Source organism: Babylonia areolata, chromosome 19, assembly GCF_041734735.1.
Source record: "Babylonia areolata isolate BAREFJ2019XMU chromosome 19, ASM4173473v1, whole genome shotgun sequence".
NCBI classification, from domain to species: domain Eukaryota; kingdom Metazoa; phylum Mollusca; class Gastropoda; order Neogastropoda; family Buccinidae; genus Babylonia; species Babylonia areolata.
In genome coordinates, this window is record NC_134894.1 from 14,313,148 (window position 1) to 14,335,002 (window position 21,855).

A 21,855-nucleotide genomic window follows, 5' to 3' on the forward strand; every position below is an offset into this window, starting at 1 on the left:
CATGCAAGGCCCAACTCTCAACCGACTGATAATTACGCCCCTGACCCTAAAGAAGCACACAGAGAGAGACTGGCAAGACAAGACAAGATGTCGACAAGACAAGACAAATTCTTTATTCGAGGATAATAGATAAGCACTGGTGTGCTGTTTGTTTTTTATACATCCAGTCCCCGCCCTGAATAGGGTCTAAACTACACAATACTAAATAAAATGAAAGCATGGTGTAAGTAGAGATACATAACAGTGGAGAAGAAAAAGTAAATAAAATAAAAATAAAAACAACAACAACAACAACGATACACACACACACACACACACACACACACACACACACACACACACACACACACACACACACACACATGGCATACAGGCACTAGCATGGTGTTAGTAAAATGCATAGGATAAAAAAATGAACAAACACACAGACCGCACACCTCATTACAGACCAGAGTGGGGGATGATGGTTGAGGGAGGTTCTCAGTCAACCATACGCATTTGACAAACAGTATCATTAAATGAATGATTTACATTACACATTATGGCATAAGGTGGGAAAGGCCATGTTTTTTTTAAAAGATGGTTGGGCATTGGTGTTGTTTAATTGTTTCTGGGAGTGCGTTCCATAGGGTGGCGACTGAGTAAACCAGACTTGATTTGAACAAGTCAATTCTTGGAATTAGGATAGACTGTGGGGAGATTCCTAGATGAATTTACAGAAAATTTGTCTATTAATGTTGGTGGTACATTACCTGTCATAATCTTTTGCATCATGATTCCTTTATTGTGCTCTGATCTACGGATTAGTGGGAGAATATTCGCTTGTTTATAGTCTGAGTCTAAAAGGGAAGTCTTTCAAAGGAGTACCAGCTTGAGCCCCAGTTTATGAAGATTCTGTAATGGCTTCATGGTGTTTGCACTTGCGGAGTCCCATAGTGTTGATGCATAATCTATTGCAGACTGGATATGTGCTTGAATAAATAATTTCCGTGAATGAAGGTCAAAGGAATGTTTGATTTTGGATAGTTGATGGGTTTTCTGGGCTATCGTTTTGCAAAGGGAATTTATGTGAGGATTCCAAGTGAGATTGTTGTCAATTATGATCCCCAGAACTTTACATGATGATCACTGACCTGTTCAACAGGTTCGCCTTTAATTTGGATGAAAGGGAAATTATGTATAGTGTTTTGCCTCTTTTGTCTGGTTGTGATTATAATGCATTTTGTTTTTTGAGGGTGAAGAGACATGTGGTTTAGTTCGGTCCATCTAACGAGGTCATCAGTACTTTCTTGTAAGTCTTTTGCAAGAGCGACAATGTCAGTATGAGAATTGTGGATTGTTGTATCATCCGCAAAAAGTTCGCAGACGGATTTGATATGGAGCGGTAGGTCGTTTATATATATTGAGAATAGTAAAGGGCCTAGAATAGATCCCTGAGGAATGCCATAATGAAGTGTTGTTGATGCGGAGATTGATGTACTCATTGTCACGCATTGTTGTCTGTTTGTCATATAGGATTCAAGCAAACTAAGACAATTGGTTGACAGACCATACAGTTCAAGTTTTGTAAGTAAGAGGTTGTGGTCTATCACATCAAATGCTTTTTTAAAATCAACGAATAAAACACCACAATATCTATTGTTAATGACATTGGTAAGCCAGTCATCTACAGTGTTGACCAATGCTGTGTGGCATGAATGCTTTCGTCTGAAACCATACTGAGCTGGATGTAAAAGCTCATTGACATCAAAGTGATGTGAAATATGCTTGTTTATGTGCTTTTCCAGTGGTTTTGAAAGAATAGAAATAATGGAAATTGGCCTGTAGTTTGAAGGATCGGTGGTGTCCCGTGATTTGTAAATAGGAATAACTTTCGCTTTCTTAAATGCGATCGGAAAGTAGTTTTTGTCAGTACACAGATTAAAAAAGTACGTTAATGTGTCCACGATAACTGGAGCAGGCTAGTTTAAGAATTCTGCTGTCGATGCCATCCAGCCCGCGGGTTCCTGTCAGTTTTAGTTGGATAAAGTAGTTATAGACTCCAAATACTGCTACGGGTGGAATATTCAATTTAATTGAAGTGTTTTTATTACGACAATACAATTTGAATTTTTCAAGGTAATTCAGTTTTGTGTAATCTGTGGTAATAATTTTTCTAGCTACAGTGGAAAAGTGTGTATTTAGTTGATTCACAGAAACGTCTTTGATCACGGTTGATTTTGACGAAGATTGCTTGTTGATGAGTTGGTTTATAGCTTGCCACACTGATTTTGGGTTTTCTTTCGAGGATAATAATTCTCGGTAATATTTCCTCTTTTATCTGCGCTTTTGCGAGTTTATTGCATTTCTCAATTTCTTCGATTCTTCGTGGTAGCCCCGCTCTTTAAGATAGTCTCTAATGTAGCCTGCCTCTTTCAACTTTTTGGAACACCAAGCTGGTTATTTAACTCTTATAGTTTTCAGTGGGACGTGTTTATTATATATCAGTTCTGTAATTTTTTTGTTTCAGTGTTCTATTGCTAGATCGGGGTCTGTTATATCATATACCGATGAAAGTTAGGAGCTACTCATATCATTTATAAAAACAAAACAAAAAAACTGCTCATTAAATTCAGAGTAGCAACTATATGCTATCGTCTTATGGCCTAAATTAGTGGATTTTTATTCCCTTTTTTCCCCATGTGACACAAACTGGGTAGTGATCACTACAGTTGAATATCGGAACGCAAGCTTCTAATATATTGTGGGTGTACTGATTAGTTGATGCAGATCAAACAGACTTATTGTCGCTTTCCACTGTGTATTGGCTTTGGTAAGATCTGTGTTGAAATCTCCAAGTAAGATGATTTCCTTTGATTCTAACGTGGCCGCGTCCATCATTGCGGTGAATTTATCTAACCAGTTTACCCGTTCTGCCGGATTTCTGTAACAGAAAGCGATTAAAATGGAAGGGGTGTTTAAAATTTGATGTCTGTCCACATTGATTCTACATCGCGCTGTTCAAGATATGGTAGACGCTTAAAAAACAAAACAAAAAAAACCACACCTTTCACCGCCAGTCAGTGCTGTTCAAGATATGATAGACGCTTAAAAAAAAACAAACCCTTTCACTGCCAGTCAGTTTAGAGTGCAAATTAACCTTGTGCAGGAACCACAGAACAGATGGTGTCTAAGAATAGCTGGGGATTCCCCTGTGATGTGTAGAAAAAAAAAAGAGGCCAACCCTACCACTGAAAATTAAGAACATTAGGTTAATGCACAAAAGGCCCATCATCTGGTTGCATTTCAGTGACATGGGTGCTTTACCTAGCTGGTGCCGAAATGCGACCATGGCGGTAAAATTATTTAAATTAACCTAATTTTAAGTCTCACCTTTGGTGGCTGTTTCAGAACCACACATAGGCTTGTTCGAAGCCGAGAAGTACCATAACCTGCATATCTTACTGCAAGATTGAGCAGACCTATTACAGGAGCAGAGGAGATCAATTTGTGTTATATTTGATAACCGAAAGTCTGTTAGCAGTGTAAGACCGATGCAAGTGTTTGCGGTCAGTACAGGCTGAGTATATGTACATTGATCTATAAAAGAGGTAGTGTTGACTGCCAGGAAACTTAAGAGTGGGTGTGTGTGCAGCGGTTCTGTGTTCTTCGAGTGATTCTTCCACACTTTCTGTGTGGTCTTACGTGAAGACTGGGGAAGTTCACTGCTCTGCAGAGTACCACGGGAAAGCCTGGTAGGTTGAACACTGATTTATACAGTTCCGAAAGGTAATATAGTGACTGACTGACTTGCGAATGTCTCAGTGTAGTACAGCTTTGTAATGCCCTTGAATGGGCAGATTAGGAGTGGAGCTAGTATTAGGCAAAGGCTTCACCCCTGTACCCCTGTTTTTGGAGATCATGTTCTCTGGGGTTTTTTTTGTTTGTTTGGTGTTGTTTTTTTGTTTTGTTTTTTTGTTGTTTTACTTCGTCGTCTTCATCGTTGACGCCTTCCTCCTCTCTCCTACCTCTGGGTCGCCAGGACCTACACTACTACACAGCGAGAGCGCCTGACATCGTCAAACCCCTGCACCCCGTCCCAACTACTCGTCGCTGCAAAGGCCATGCATCTACTTCAGCTGGGACAGACCTGCGCTTCACAAAGCGTGGGGTCCCACAACTCTTGATTCAAAGCTGAGTGACATCACAGTGTGTGACTGTGAACTTTGGAGGCAGTGTTCTATTTATTTTTCGTGGTGGTTTGGGTAGTGTGAGTGTGTGAGAGAGAAAAACATTCTTTTGATTTGTTTTTGTTGAGTTTAGCGTTCTCACACAGAAACGCGAGGCAGGCAGATACGATACAGAGCAACGGTTTATTGCTTCCAACGAAAAGACGCCATGCAAGGGGGAGCAAGGGGCGCAACTCACAAAGAATGAAGGAAACTTAATCAGATCTATCAACATCAGCAGTTTTGATTTATATATTTTATTTTATGTCGTGTGTAATTTGATTTGGGGTGTATTAGAATTATAGAATAATCAATCTTTTGTTCAACTTCTCTTATTTGGGAGTCAGTACGTCTTGCATGCAGACCAACTTTGTCGCCGGATGTCGAGGATTCTTTTGACAGCATATTCGTTTTAAAATGCATTTTTAGCTGGTGTGTTCTTGTTTCTGTGTGAGTGAGTGAGCATGAGAGGGAGAGAAAGTGTGTGTGCATGCACGCGTGTGTTTGTATGTGTGTGTTCAGTTGTGCATATGGTCATATGCACGCTTGCACGCAGTATGTACACCACAAAGCAAGATGTGTGCACACAGAGACTCAACAATATGGATGACAAGTGATACTGAAGAAAATAAGAGCCGTACAGGGGAAAATCTTATTCATAAGTCGACTGTAAGCCCTGTCTTACTTCAGACTGATGGACAATGCATAAACCCAACAAACCAAAGCAACCAGTTGACTCATACTGAGTACCCCTATCCACAATCCACAAACACTCCCACAGGCACACTCACTAACACATATGCAGGTGTGTACGTGTACACTGGCAGGGCACAGGTAAAGCATTCGTTTATAAGCCACATGATACACTGTGGGGGAAAACTGACAACTTTAGAAAAAAGGGGTTGATACACAGATCAATGTCGTAGTCTTTCACATTATGTGCAGCTGTTGCTCTGACAGCAAGCTTTCCAGGGAACATGAACATGAGAACAATCAGGTAACTTTTATTGTTCTCACTGTTTGGGAACACAATGCTCAGTTGTAATGATAGCAAACAGCAGTTGGCCTCAGCAGAGTGAGTAATAGATTATAGTCCACGATGAAACTGATTGCCCCAAGATGACTTTGCCCTTTAAAAAAAAATCTGTCTCTGTCTGTCAGTCTCTCTCTGTATATATAAAACACAATATACACTCAATGTCCACTACATGCAATTAAAGAACTGATAAAAAGAGGAGGTGAAGATGGGGGTCTTACAATGTGTAACAACGGTATGTTCGAATACCACTACTCCACATCTTTGTATGATTATTTTATCCCAGTATAGGCCATCCTTTCTGTGGTTGCAAATATCAGCATACAGTTTCTTTTGTTTTTGTTTTGGTTGAAAACATGACACTCGGTCAACATTCTTCACTGGGCAGCTAGCTATTTTTTGGTTTATGCATATGATCACACTTCTTGCATTCGTTCTGCATTGCTCCCTCAAATTATGGTGCATACCATCCACGTGCTGCTATACAAGGTTCAGCCATCAAATTTGAAAGAAGCCAACATACCAAAATATAAATTCAGATTGGAAGAAATTCCTCCTGGAACCTACATGTAACAAACATATTTCATAAAACAAAAACAAGCAAACTAAAAAACAAAACAACAACAACAACAACAAAAAACAACAACAAAAAACCCAACAACAACAACAACAACAGCAAAAACGCTTAGATAAAAAGAAAAGTATCTTGAAATATCACAAGGACATAAAAAATGGAATACATAATACAAAATGTATCTTTTCAAAATCTAAAGACCAGATAAAAGTTATTTCATTGACACAACATTTATCTTTTAAACAGAAGAAAAGACTCCACTGAGAGAAAAAAAGAAAAACAAAAACAAACAAACACCAGATCTGATTGAATATGTAGGTGCAGCACATTTCCTGAAAATGTCCTGATACTGTATATGACAGAGTTAAATCATTCAAAACAGATGTGCGGTACATGCTGCTTTCACCTAGTGGCGTTCACTGTTCCACCTTGCGTAGTACATTCCACCCAGTCAGGCCAAAAAGTGTCTTTCATCCTTTCACAGTTGGCCACCAGTCGTGGGAACTCTGCTGTTGGTGTCAGACAGAACATAATGATGAATTACTAAAACAAACAAAAAAATGTACTACTCTTTTTGTCACAACAGATTTCTTTGTGTGAAATTCGGGCTGCTCTCCCAGGGAGAGCGCGTCGCTACACTGAGAGCGCCACCCAGTTTTGTGGTAGCTCGGTCATGTCAGGCGAATGGATGATGGGCGAATCCCCAAACACATCCTTTATGGCAAGCTCGCCACTGGTTCCAGACCTGCAGGAAGACCTGTCCTACGCTACAGGAACGTCTGCAAACGAGACATGAGGGCAAGCGACATCGACCCAGCAGGTTGGGAGGTGGTGGCTGAAGACCGTAACAGCTGGAGAAGGACCGTGAAGGCATGCGTCCAGAGGAGGGAGGAGAAGACAGAACAGCACTGGGAACAGGGGAGAGAGTGCAGACGGCAGAGGGCAGAATCCGTACCCTCTGAGCCACGCGCGAATTTCACCTGTGGCAACTGTGTCAGAGCCTGCCGATCCAGAATGGGACTGTACAGCCATAGCAGGCGCTGCAACTCAACAACTTGACCGAACTAGGCGCAGAGTTCCATTGTCTCCCGAGACAGACGGGCGCCAACAACAACAATATACACTAAACAAACATATCAGTCCTTAAAATCTGGTTTCGGTGTGCTATGAACATAAAGCAATACTTTGTGGATTCTGCAAGAACCTGAGTAAATATCTGTATCTTTTGTTGCTGATAGCTCAGATGGCCAGATCAGGGCTGAAAAAAGAAGAAAATATTAGTCCCATGGAAAAAAAAACAACAGACTCACAGAGAGAAGAAAATTAGGTAAAAGTTGTCACATTCCTGCATATAAACCTAGGATATACCTCTTACACTGACTGCATCATAAAAAGGAATATGCAGAAAATAAAGTAAGAAATGACACAGAGAAAAGGAAAAGTTTCAGTTTCTCAAAGAGGCGTCACTGCATTCGGACAAATCCATATACGCTACCTCACATCTGCTTGGCAGATGCCTGACAGCAGCATAACCAACTCGCTTGTCAGGTCTTGAGTGCATGCTTATATATTTATGTATCTATCAGAGTGGATATCTTTTTACATAATTTTGCCAGAGGACAACACTTTTGTTGCCATGGGTTCTTTTTCAGTGCGCCAAGTGTGTGCTGCACACGGGACTTTGGTTTATCATATCATCCGAAAGACTAGATGCTCAGTTTGAATTTCCAAACGTGGGAGAAAGGGCTAGAGCGGGATTCGAACCCACACCCTCACGGACTTTCTATATTGGTAGCAGAGCGTTTTAACCATTCTGCCACCTTCAACAGAGCAGTAGAGGAAATTTCCTGGTGTAGGGATATTATTTAGATTGAAAGAGCCCCCGGCACCCCATGGGGGGAAGGGTTGGGTGGGGGAGAAAGCAAGGTAACCAAACACATATGAACACATCTACACACACAATGCAAGCACACCAACCTTTGAACATGGCTGACACAGAACCAGACAGCTGCCAGTAGATCTGAGAGAGCTGACCAAACACAGCACCTGCAGTCTTCTCCACATGGCTGATCTCCCATAGGGAACTTTTCTGTGCCTGAAATACAGCCGGTGCAGTCTTCTTCACATTCACAATCTAACCTCAAGAATTCTTTAGTCTCTGAAATATAGTAGTCTTTCACATTCACAGTCAGTCATCAGGAATTTATCATAGTGTCTGAAATACAGTATTGTCTTTCTCACATACACAGTCCTTCATCAGGAATTCATTAGTGTCTGAAAAACAGTAGTCTTTCTCACATACACAGCCCTTTATCAAGAATTCATTAGTGTCTGAAATACACAAAGCTTTCTGCCAGATATATCCCCATGTCAAAAAATGATGGCTGAAATGTGGCGCGCAAATATTCCTCTTCATACATGTAAAGCCTGTGCTTGAGATACAGTGCAATCTTTTAAAGTACAATATTCTTCATCACAAAGTAATCACTGTAAATTGTGTAATACGTGACTCATAATTATAAAGTCCAACCAATCTTACAGATAAAAGCCAACGTCAGGAATTATAAGTGCCTGAAATACAACATAATCATTCTCACATTGAAGCACGATAATCATTACACTTATCATTCTCACACAGTTTTTATCTTCCTCATAAATACGTTCCTTTATTTTTTCTGGCTCAGTTTGAGCAACATAGTTATTTTTGTGCATGTGATTCTGTGTCAGAAATTCTATGCACCTGCACCATATGCATCCCACAGTACCTATTTCTGTTTTGCTCAGCACAGCTGAAAAGTCTGCAATGCAAGGACTTGGAGAAGAATTAACTCTCTTGATCTTCTGTGGCGTGTGGTGGCATTGAGAGCAAATTGAAGTGATATACATGTGAGTGTGTGTGTATTGGGGGTGGGGGTCGGGGGGTTGTGAGTGTGTATGTCGTGTATTTAAGGTGCATGATATACAGATGATTACCTCACGAAAGTAGCAGTTATTATAATTATTTGTGTTGTGCACTAATTATTCTTCTGTCTGTCTCCGTATTAAGATAAGGCCATCAAACACCTGAACATTTTCGTTTCCCAAATAAATGCAAGCTGTGAACAAAAGTCCAGCAGACTCACCCAGATAGTCACTGAGACCAGGAAGGTCTTTCCTCGCAATCTGCATGACTTCTTCTTGACTGTGTCTTCCCATGCCTTGAGCCCAGGCAACTCTCCCATACCGAGGAGTCATGAAAAGCTTGGTATAGAGGGCAGCAAAATGGAAGGATAACAATCTTTCAAGAAAGTCTTCAGTCATCAACCTCAGTCACCTAGCGGGTAAGGAGCACAACCCTGCAGAGCACACACACAGAAATTAGCTGTGCAACCTGTCTTGGTCAGCATCTTTTGGACAGAGGCAACTTAAATTCTGTCATGACTTGCCAATACCATCCTGACGGAAGCTAGAGAAGCTGATAATGATTCATATACGTGTGTACACAGCCAATCGCTTAGTGTCTGAAACGTGTCCACCATCATATGCATACCATCTCTTGTCTGAATCCACCCATCTCCATCTTATCTGCCCTTTTTTTCGACTCTTCTCCCTGCCCCTCTCCACTTGATGTCAGGCCGACCCTCTGCCCCCTCTCCAAAAGCAGTGCTCATCTCGGTTTGGTCACTTGACATGCCATAGTGTTTGTGCCCACCTGGATATGAGTAATGTATGATTTATGCCAATGCAATCCATTGTGCAGACACATCCTTCCCCACCTGCTATTACCTGTCCGCTTGATTCCATCTCACATGGTTGAGCAGGCGCCATGCTGTGGTCTGTGATTTAATGCTTTCCTTCCTGGCTGCCTCCTGCTCATTTATCTTCATCCCCAACTTCTCCCCACCCTTTCCTGGTTATGTGTGCTTGTGTGTTTACAGGTGTTCTATTTGTAAACGCCTAGGGCTTATTTTCAAGATTAGGCGTAAATGCTCGTGATAATAATAATAATAACTTCGGAAGGAACAGTAATATCATATAAAAGCAATGCATGCAATCCATCACAGCTTGTGTCAGATTTGTCAGCTTGTAACTTAAAGTTAGCTTTTTAATGTAATCAGCCAGGAATGCCACAATATGATGCGTATAAAAAATAAAGTGTTGTGGGGAAAACAGGGATGCACAGTTGGTTTATTTACACAAACAAACACGATCATCATCCACAGATCCTCCTCAGTCAGGCGCTAAAAGGCCACGGCCACAGTACGCTGTTCTGACGACATCCAGGCACTGAGGTTCACATTCCGCTGTCTGCTGAGAAAGCTGATGCAGAAGGCACTGTGCGCTATGTCCTCTCCATTGTAAATGATCCAGGGGTACTTGCTTTTGCTGGATTTCTTGGTGCCAAATTCACACTGTCCAATGGTATGCAAACAGACATTATTCTGCATGTCGTGTATTCATCACCACTATTTTAAATGCAAATTATAAAGCTCTGTAAAATTCCACCTCTCTCAAAGCACTCAAGTCTGGTAACAGTCCATCCCTCAAAGCACTCAGGATTTAAAACGATGAAATCTTTAACTTTACATCAGGACTTATTTTAAATCCATGAGTTTATTTATAATCTCATTGAAATTAATCAAAACATACATGTTTATACACACACACACACACATACATATTACTCTTAAATATATCTACAGGGCAACCATTCACAAGCTTGCGCATTCGAGCTCACGCGCGACACACACATACATATTTAATAATACTAAAATATTTTACGTAATGTGCACAATACATAGCGCAACTACGTTAATTAGCACCGACAACAACACACCCTGCTCCCACAAACTTACCGTCCCAGGGACTGATGCATTTCATGTAACCCATACAGTGAGGTGCAAACTTATAAAATTAAATTCGTATTTTTCTCAGTGACAGAAACAATTCATGCAAAAATGTTGCTTTCTTCATTCTTAACAAACACTCTTGAACCTTTTCTCGTGTGGAAGGGGACACACACACTTGAGTCAAAGGGGACATGGCCGAAATGAGGCGGGAAGAGAAAGAGTTAGGGGGTTCATTTTCAATTATGCGTGTCGCTCAATGCGTAGTCTGCTCCGCCTAGTGTCCCCAGCCGCCACCCATGTAGTTGCAGTCCAGGAGTTGGGACAATGCAGTTTTGAAACTTTTTTTCATCAGTCCCTTGTTAAATTCACATAATTTATACGTTCAGATCTACTGAGGAATTTAGGAAGCTAAAGTGCGACATTACCCCACGCCCTGAGCCAAAGCTTTTCATCGTACCCATAGTTTGGAAAAAATTGGATCAAGGTTCCATGCCCCGTTGTCCAATGTAAGTATTCCTAAGTGCCACAACTTGAGTTCACACTGAGCTTTTCAAATATTCGTCAGGTGCCCTTCGGCCTCTCAGCCATCTGTACAGGACAAGTCCAGCCGAAGACACAATGAGTCCCCAAGTGAGAGTGAACAGAGTTGGGTGCTTGTTGAAAACCTTTTTTCAGTTCCTCCATTTTCCGCGGTCTCACACCCTGCTGTGTTTCTGCGAACACTGCATGCACGGACGCACTGCGGCGCATTCCTTCGGTGCAATTCAACACGCGTAATCACACCATTGTGCGAGCCAACTCTGCACTGAAGCACTGGAATTACTGGTGCATACCATTTTAGTGAAGATGTGCGCTCGTGAAAACATTACTAGAACATGCGTGTGTCGATGGATGGGGCCTGGATATGTTCGTGGTCTGCATTGCGTGTCCATAGTGTGTGTGTGTGTGTGTGTGTGTGTGTGTGTGTGTGTGTGTGTGTGTGTGCGGCGTGTGTATGTGTGTTTGTGTGTGCGCGAGCGCGTGTGTGCGCGCACTCAGTGCACGTGCAGTCGTGAGGTTAATCATTGTGTACGCGTGTGTGAGTGTCAGCCGTGACGGAGTGCACGTGCTTGCTAAACGTGGCCCATGTTAATTAGGGCACTTAATTTGCCTCATGAATATCTTTGTTTTTCTTTCATTCTTCTTTCCGGCCGTTTTTTCCCCCTTTATTTTTCACAGCAGTTGTGGCATAGCGTATATGGATCAGTCTCTCCTCACGTTTCAAGCTGACACCTTCAAGCTGAAACTGGAGCTGTATGTATATGGATAAATGATCTTTCCGTCTTTATTCTAGTTCTATTTATCTTGTAGATCACGGATTTATTCAGTCCAGTGCCTTTCAAGTAGGTATAGGCCTATATTATTCCATCTTTTTTTTCTTTTCTTTTTAAAAAATTCCTGTTGTACTAATTTCGCGCGCGCACACACACGCATGCACACTGACGCGCGCGCGCTTCCGTCTGGGTTCAAGCGATCAGTGATTTGTTAATATATTTCTATACTAGGGCTCAATGATTCCATCAAGCTGAATAGCTCTGCGGCTGCCTTCCCGTTTCTTCTGGAGACACTGTGTCAATAGTCGTAGACTATGTCTACTGACGTAGCTTGTTTTACAGGCACGAGTTGCCCCAACTAGTGCATTGTGCTGGCACCTCTCTCCTGCCTGTAGAACAGTCTTTGCGCGTAAATAGCTACTCCAACAGACATCTTTACTTGGTCTTTTGACGCGTGTTTTTGACTGATCGTTGGTTTTGACTCACTTGTGTAAACAAAGTGTCTATGTTTTAACCCGGTGTTCGGTTGTCTGTCTGTGTGTGTGTGTGTGTGTGTGTGTGGTAAACTTTAACATTGACATTTTCTCTGCAAATACTTTGTCAGCTGACACCAAATTAGGCATAAAAATAGGAAAAATTCAGTTCTTTCCAGTCATCTTGTTTAAAACAATATTGCACCTCTGGGATGGGCACAAAAAAATAAAAAAGAAGCCAAATTATATGCAAACTGTATTTACTGTTATATTTATATTTTTTGTATTATCTAAACTTGGCACTTTGATCTGATATTCTGACACAACAACAAGAGCAGTCATTATTATCATTTTTTGTTCAAACAGGAACTTCTTTTGCTAAGCATGGAAGTTTTATTTATTTTGCAAACGTTTTGGTGCAGTTAGTAAAAAAAAAGGGAAATTAATCTGTAATTAATGCTAGGGGACTTAATTTGCTTTAAACTGATCTTTCTCATCTTAAACATTACATTTTGAAATTATACTCAATACATAAAAAGCTTGTGTGTTTTACTCTCAGTGTACACGGCTTTCACTATGTTCATTCGCCCAAGTGGTCTTTTTCGGAAAATACTAAAATCAATCCGACGAGTGGACTTTACAGATGTATTGGCTGAACCCTGAAGGTCATGGGCAAAAATCGATTGCGTACACATATTTATACACATTCAAGACGCGTGCTCATATTCTTCGCGAACGCGAACGACGCTATTTTGTTTAAAGTTGTTGACCTGCCCGTTCAATCCTATATTCAATGGATAATACACGATAACATGTGATGGAAAGTTGGAGAAGGAGACCGTTAAATATTTATTCAGAGAAAGATTTGTGAACGCCTCATCGCTTACTGGATTATGCCCTAAACTGCCATAAAAATATCCACAGAATCAGTCGGAATTCACAGTTTAAAATTGTAAACCATGCGAGTTAATACCCTTGAACTGATCACGATGAAACGAAAAAATTTCCAGTCTTGACTTTTCTCAAAATGAAGTCCTTTTTACTTCTTACGACGTTTAGAACTACTTGAACTTGGCTCTACATGTTATTAGTATAACAAAATACTAAATTTTCATATCAACTTTAAAACTATAAAACTAGAATGAACATAAAAGAGAAATTGAATCGACCGTGTCGTACTACATTCCCGACGGGTGTAACTAAACTTGTACATCTATCTAGATCTAGAGAAAACGGCTAAATGTTGCAGTGTGATTGCGGCGATAGCCACGTCTCCTTTACCGCGGACTTAAAAAGAATTTTTTTTATTGCCCTTAAAGATTTTTGGAATGCCCAAGATACACCAGAATAATATGATTTAAACAGCGTTCTCACTGTGAATACCGCAATTGATTTATCACCTTTTAAAAAAGTATGTTCAAATACTAAATTTTAGAACGTCAGTAAAGGAGCCACGATAGTGTAATGGGTAAGACAGTTTCTTCTCACCCGAACACGCGGGGTTCTAATCTGGTTAAGACTTTTAAAAAAAAATTTTTTTAAATTTTAAACCCGAAGCTGTATAATAACAAATAGAGAACACATTTTAACGATTAGATTTTTTTAAAAAGTGTATCACAAGTGAGTCTTGAAGGCCTTGCCTCTCTTGTTTTTTTTGTTGTTGTTGTTTTCTGGTGCAAATTCTCCCTTCCTTTCCGTGACTGTATTTTGATCTTGAAGTCACGGCACACACACACACACACGCGCACAGACACGCGCGCGCGCACACACACACACACACACTGTGACACACACACTGACACACACACACACACACACAGAGGCACAACAAGATATTTAAGACACAAACGCGAAAATGAACAGACCTGAATCAATTCATTTGCAGTAAAATATGATGTAGGCCAACGCAGGCCAAGTACCAGAGAACGTTCCCATTCTCATGTTTTGAATGTGCTGTGCTTGTGCTGTTGTTTGTTTCAAAGAATGATAACACATTAACAAAATGTAACACTCGAAAAAATGCAGGACACACATTTTCATGCACACTATTCAATTCCCATTGGATATTAGGCCACTTTGGACTTGTCTGACATTTACATGTAAAATAAACACGATGAAAGTGCATCATTACTGTTCAACACATTTCTTTGTGACTGATTTGACTGTCCCGACCAGACATTATTACACATTCCCGTGTATAATAAACAGCATGACTGTATGCTTGCTATATATTTTCACGAACTCCCCGAGCGTTGCATATTCGACAATTCCATATAAAACTGTACGAACTTCTTTGCCGTAAATTTGCAAAATTATTTCATGACAAGAGTTGTTTCCCTGTTGTTTCCCCCCCACTATCCTGTTGCTCCACGAAATACGAACTTCAGCAGATGAATTTTGATTCATTCACTCACTGGGATTTGGAAGAAAACAAATTAATTTGAACACAACATATAAGCAAAACAACAACAGGTCACATTTCATATAAGCGAAACAACATATTCATGAAATTCACATTTTCACGTGACATGCCCAGACATGGGCATAGGTGCAAAATGTTGGTCTAAATGACTGAAATAAACAACATCCATACTAATTGTTGAACAGCAGTAGCCTATACAAGTCGTGTAAAATTAATAAATTGCAAGCACTGGTTTTGTTGGTATAAATTGGCTGTGAATCAACCTTTCCCTTAAACCGTGAATGTTGTTGTTACACTTTTTTTTCTTGCAGAATAATTCAACCAAGAACACACACACACTTGAATTCTGTATCAAATAGTCAGTGCTGCATGCTAGTGTATATACTCTCACTCACTTTTCCCCTAAAAGAAACACACTCCCATACAAAGTCACAGACACTTACAGACAGACAGACAGACAGATATGCAGACACACTGACAGACAGACACATACACACACGCGCGCACACACTCATTGACACGAATGTTGCACTCCATGAATTTTGAATAGTAATATTGAAAACACTTTATGAAAAAAAAATTCAAAAATTAAAAAAGAGGCAAGAAAACGACCATACATTCAGCTGGAATTAAACAGAACCGTGTCAGAATTCTTATCGGAGCAACAGCAGTCATAAATCAAGTCAAAAGGTCTTGGATTTATCCGAAGTTCCAACGATTGTATAACAGCACTCGCTTTTAAGTCACTTGAACACAATCAGAAGATCTGGATGCGGTGGTTTTCCCGGTCGCTAACCACAATATTCCCGTTGGCTAAAATGGCCACCCCCTCGATCCCTTTAAACTGACCGTTCTCACTACCCCAACCCCCAAACATGGAAAAGTACCGACCGTCGGCACGGAACACCTGAACGCGGTTGTTCCCGCTGTCCGCCACCACCACGAAGCCCTGGCTGTCAATGGCGATGCCCCGAGGGAACTTCATCTGACCTCGCAGAGTGCCGGAAATGCCGAACGAGAACAGGAAGTCCCCGTAGATGCTGAAGACCTGCACGCGGTGGTTGCTGCTGTCGCTAACGTAGACCTTGTTGTCTGGGCTGACGGCCACGTAGTGCGGGTTGTCGAACTTGCCGCGGCCGTTGCCCAGACCCCCAAACTTCTGACGAAGGTTCCGTTGGCCTGGAAGACTTGGATTCTGTGGTTCTCTTTGTCGCAGACGTAGATGAAGCCCATGTTGTCGCACGCTACCCCCCATGGGTAGTTCAGCTCTCCTTCGTTGGTGCCCTCTGATCCGAAAGACCTTTGGAACTGGCCGTGGCGGTCAAAGATCTGCACGCGATGGTTGTAGCGGTCAGCGATGATGACGTGCCCCAGCCCGCTGACCGTGATGCCGGCCAGGCAGTCAAACTCGCCGTCCCCCCTGACCGTAGCGACCGAACGTTCGGAGGTAGACCCCCGTGTTGTCAAACACCTGCACGCGATGGTTGCTGCTGTCCGACACGAACACGTGATCGTCGAGCGGCGACACGCCGACGCCCCGGGGCCAGGTAAACTGACACTCGCCGTTGCCTCGCTCCCCGAAGCGAACTACGGCCTGACCTTTCTGTGCGTACTTGTTGCGAGGCGTGCTGATGTACAAGCTGGGCGAGGTGTCGGCGGCGTTCAGGTAGGAGGCCGCTCCCTCACGGCCGGCCTGCAGGGGCTCCGGACTCTCCGCAGGCTCCGGGGTGTCCAGGGACACATCCAGGTGGATCACTGATCGTGCCGGGGTGACGGGACGGGAGGATCCACGTCGGAAAAGTACCATCCTCATTGTCTTCCCTGTCCTGAGACTGGAAAGCCGTTGTCCTCAAACGGCGTAACAGACCACGTTCCAAAGTGTTCCTTTCTGGAGAAGAAGACCCTGCCTCGTCGGAGTTATCAGGAGGTCGGGAAAACCTCAAAGAACGATTCCGCATCATACGGTTCCGGATCTGTCGGCTGCCGGAATGGTCCTCTGCCCCTCTCGTGCTTGCCCCCCGCCTGACCGTGCTCTGTCTTTGGGGAGAGCGTCTTCGCAGTCGGGGTGTTGGTTCTGGAGTTTCTTCTTCCAGGAGGTCTTCTTCCCCAGCGAAGTTCACCTGAAGACCACCATTTGATACGACATTCAATGCAGCGAGAAAAAAAACAACAGTAGTGTGATTTTCATGGGACTAAACAACGCACAATACTGGTAGTAAAAAAAAACAACAAAAAAACGTCTCGGTCTTTCTAGGACAGCAACAAACAATATAGATATAGACACGTAACACAGACACAGACAGACAGACACACACACAATTTCTGTCTGCCTGGGTCACTCAGGAGAAGGGGAATGAGCAACCGTGTCCAGCCAACTGCCTTGAAACTAACTTTCACACTGACATGAGTCACGCAACACAACAGAGTACCGCTGAGATTCATTCGACACTAGCTGAGGTTTGACACTTGTTACATGTTTATCATCCCTTTCTTTAATAAGTATGGAACTTTACTTGTATGCATGTTGTTATGCTTGGTTTCACACTTAAGAGAATGGGGAATATTGTTTTGCACACCCAAATTGTTGTACAGGGAGAAAAGGAAAGGAGTTGGAAGCATACACTTGCCCGTCTTTCTCATTTCTATCCGAAGGAAGGAAGGAATTTTGTATTATGTCCTGTCACACATGCTGGTGATTGCAGACACCTGATTCATCTTTTCACATTTGAATCCTGACACTAAAAAAACAAACAAAACAAATGAAAGGGTTCGAGAGGAGGGGAGGAGTTGTAAGGTGAATTAGGAGAAAGACAGAGGAAGGGGAAAATCAAATACAAACATTTGAAATAAAAGGAGTACAATTTAAGAAAAAAAAACAACAACAACATAAAACAACAACAACCTAACAAACTTCTGGAATGATAGCGAGAAATCTAACTAGCAAAAAGAAAAATAATCACAACCATCACAACCTGCGATTGTAAAAACAACAACAACAACAACAAAAAACAACAACAACAAAAACCACCACCACCAACAACAATACACACACACACACACAAACTCAGTGATTGTTGATGACACATTTCCATGTAAGCAATGCTTCATAATCTCACAATCAAAAACGATGATATGCTGAACTGAAAGTTCACTGAAACAAACTCACAAGATCTCCAGCCGACTCACCTGAGCTGAGCGTGCATTGCGAAGTGATGCTGCCTGGCGGCGGGCGGCGGGAACGGCGGGCAGGGAGGGCTGAGAAGACCAGATGGACATGGCCAGGTCTGAGGCAGCCTGCAGCGTGCTGTTCCTGGTGCCCTGGGCCCCTGGCCTGTCTGGCCGCTGAGGGGCTGCCCCGGTGCCGACCACGACGGTGCTTCTGCCAGAGGTGATGACCAGGTCCCCGAAACTGCCGATGGTGGAGGACAGGAGCTGGCTCTCTGCAGACAGCTGCATGTGACGGGGCACAGGGGAGCGCACCGTGCCGTCCTCGTATTCCCGCAACGTCTGCATGTTGTCCACACACTGCCGCTTCATCTCCACCAGGTCCCCGTCAGTCAACATTTCCGCGCGGCCCAGGGAGGACTCGGTGGAGTCACAGAAGCTGGCCATGCTAGCGAGCTCCACTTCCAGGTTCTCCTGGTGCGTGCGGAGTCCGCGCAGTTCGTTGACCAGGAAGGAGTCAACCTCGTCATGCAGCAGCCGTTCTCTGGTCTTCAGTTCTCGTACATGTTTGTCCACCGTGTCCGTGATCTCCGTTTTAAGGCCCTGGCACCTGCCTTGCAGCTGGGCGCCTTTGTGGCCGACCTGGTTGACGTGCTCCGTGATGCGGGGCAGCAGCCGTCTGACCTGGCTGACCAGGCGGTTGACGTCCGTCCGCACCATGTCCATGTGAGCTCGTTTACACGCCTCACACAGCGGCCGATCACAGTGACTGCACAGCGCCAGGAGAGCTTCCGTGTGACACGCGGTACACCCGCTGCCTCCCCGCACAGCCCCTTCCTCCGGTCCCTCCCTGTCCATCCCCGCGGCATCGTCGGCTCTGTTCCTGGCCAGGGAGCGCCGTGCCGCGTCGGGCTGGGTGGGGGCGGAGTCTGCAGTGTTCCTGGAGGCTGAGGCAGCAGCACCGCCGCCGGACCTCTCCCCAGGTATGGCAGGCAGCTCCAAGAAACTGATGATGGTCAGGTTGTTGGGGAAGTGGGCGGGTCCCCCGCGAGGCACCACGTGTTCCGCCCGACACTCCGGACAGCGCAGCATTCTGGTGAGGCGGTTCACCAGCCCTTCCAGACAGGGGCTCTGACAGAAGGTGTGCTGGCATGGCAACAGTTTGGGTTTCTTGAAACGATCCAGACATACGGAGCACTGCAGCAAGCGATCTACGTGTTCTGCTGAGTATGCCAGATCGCCTTCTGCCATTGTGTGTGTGTGTGTGTGTGTGTGTGTGTGTGTGTGTGTGTGTGTGTGTGTGCGCGCGCGCTTGCTGCGTGCGTGTGTATGTGTGTGGTCAGCTGTGACCTAAAATATTTTGTGCCTGAGGCATTCTAAGCAATGTGATTGATCAACCAGGTCAAGGCTTTCAGTTCGAAACACCCAAATCCATCATTAATTCCCGAAGTGACCAACACTCTGGTTTGTGCTTGACCGTGTACAGACGATTGTGGAAGCTGTGAACAAGTCACCTCTGAGGTACAAGATGTCAGTCACACCATCAGTAACAGGAACAGGAAGAGTCTTGAAGCTTCGATCGGCTCCAACAGTAGAAGCACCCAAGATCTCATCAAAAACGTGCAGATGAACAGAACTGAAAATGAAAAAGAAAGAAACAACTGGGAACTGATCAAATCCAAACCTAAGATATTTAGTTACTTATACTGTAATGCATAAACCTGTCTGTTTGTCTGTTCGACTGTCTGTCTGTCTCCCACAACAGCCCCCCCCCCCCCCGGCCCCCAAACAACAACAACAACCCTCTAACATAAAGATTATGGGAGATGATTTAAGATTGCGCGTGTTTGACCACAACTAAAAATCATGACGACTTTACAATTAGCTGAGAAAAACCTAGACGTTGTCTTTCTCCTAACTGTAATAACAAACAATTATTGACATCATCATTATGATAATAATCAATATCATTATCATCATCATCATTCTTCTTCTACTTCTTTCAAAGTATTGTTGTTGCTGTTGGTGGTGGTCGTGGCGAAGGACCTCAGTTCGTTGGAAACTTGTACATTGTCCACCATTTCTCTCACTTCAGTATGTTTTGTTAATTTTCGTTCATAAATCTGTCTGTCTCTCCGACAACAATAACGGTGGTGCCGAATAAATGCATGGAAGATCGACATGGCCGCATGCTGACGCACGTGTTGGTCATAAGTAAATCAACAAACGTATTGTGCGGAAGCTCTGATTACGGAAAAGTGTTCGCAAATCACCCGATAAAGTTACGGTCACTGTGTGAATGGAGGTAATCACCAATCGAAGAACAGGCTGGTCACACGTCCACCCCATATGTATTCTCTCTCTCTCTCTGTGCCTCTAGAATCGTTAAACTCTCTCTCACTGAGTCTCAGTGTCTCTGTCCCTCTCTGTCTGTGTGTGCGCACGCGACTGATCACGATTAACATGCTTGTCAGTTATTTGAAAATCATTCGTTTTGGTGTACCAAGATTTAGTTTTGTTTCATAAATGATTACTTATTTTACCGTGGCTGACTATGTTCCATATTCAATCAACGTCATTTACGGTGTGGGTTTAAGGATCTAAGTATTAATTAAAAAAAAAGAAGAAAAAACAAAAGTTTCATTCATTCCCTGTTTCTTGCAGTGTGGCGCCATAATGCCTGCCCCTATAATTATATATCAATTTCTCTTTCACTGCCTGTGGCTTCTCTGCCACTCTACGTATCCGTGAATTTGACCATAGAAACTTTGTCTGTCACCATCAGGCAGAACGCTGAGATTCCTCTCTTTTCTCTTTCTGATAGCCAATGTGCAAAACCGCTTGAGTGAATTGTTGTTGTTGATACTGAACAGTCTGCATTCTGCTGCGGCTCTTACCGCGGCAAGAAAGAACTGTGAAAGAGACTTATGCTTTTTTTTGTTGTCGGTGTTGCTGCCCACGTACCTCAGGTGCGCGTACTTTAATCTATGACCACAGGAGCTGACGTGAAACATCACAGCACGTGAAAACAGCACCCATTCAAAACAAAGAAATAGGTGAAGGCCAAAACTGTGCAAAGCACAGGAATGTCCGTGACAGGTGGTTACCAGGCCACGATCCTCGCTCGCTCTTCGTGCACGCTTCTCTCACAACTGAGCTTTTCTCTGCAAACAGTAGGCCTGTGTAACACAGTGACAGAAACACTAGCATGCACGACCCTAGAGTCTGCTAGCTGGCAGCCACAGGGTGTCTGGCACTCAGCGGACTACGGATACATGGTTAGGGCACTGATAGGACCTGACTAGGAATTCCAACTGCACGTGGTAAAAATACCGGCCTCGCTGCACAAAGAACACTCCTGCCAACATCCTCCAGACATTTCTCTGCTCAACGCTATTTGCCCCATTGCCCACACACCGGTCTGAAAGCACCAGTCTGGCATCAAAACACTGGACCTGTGAAACATTAAAAAAAAATCAGTTCAACGTATTTGGTGGAAGAGGAGGAACTTGAGAAGGGAAATTTACGGTGCACTGACTAGCTGTGTGTTTGTGTGTTTGTGTCTGTGTGACAATGTGTACGTGCGTGCGTGCATGTGCGTGTGTGTGTGTGTGTGACGGAGTGAGTGTATTGTCAACAACGCAATGGCACCTCCCCAGTTTCAGTTTCAGTTTCAGTAGCTCAAGGAGGCGTCACTGCGTTCGGACAAATCCATATACGCTACACCACATCTGCCAAGCAGATGCCTGACCAGCAGCGTAACCCAACGCGCTAAGTCAGGCCTTGAGAAAAAAAGGGGGTGAATAGGACATAAGAGCGAGAAAAATGCTCATTA

The 21,855-nt window shown here is 43.4% G+C and overlaps 1 pseudogene across 1 annotated transcript; it reads right to left on the reverse strand.

Moving 5' to 3' along the window:
- Positions 1-14,334: 14,334 nt before the first annotated feature.
- On the reverse strand, positions 14,335-21,177 carry LOC143294075 (uncharacterized; annotated as a pseudogene). The gene is made up of 3 exons (XR_013056873.1): positions 20,985-21,177; positions 18,042-19,656; positions 14,335-16,975 (listed from the first exon to the last, which is right to left on the reverse strand). The product of XR_013056873.1 is annotated as an uncharacterized LOC143294075 (transcript).
- Between the last annotated feature and the right edge of the window lie 678 nt (positions 21,178-21,855).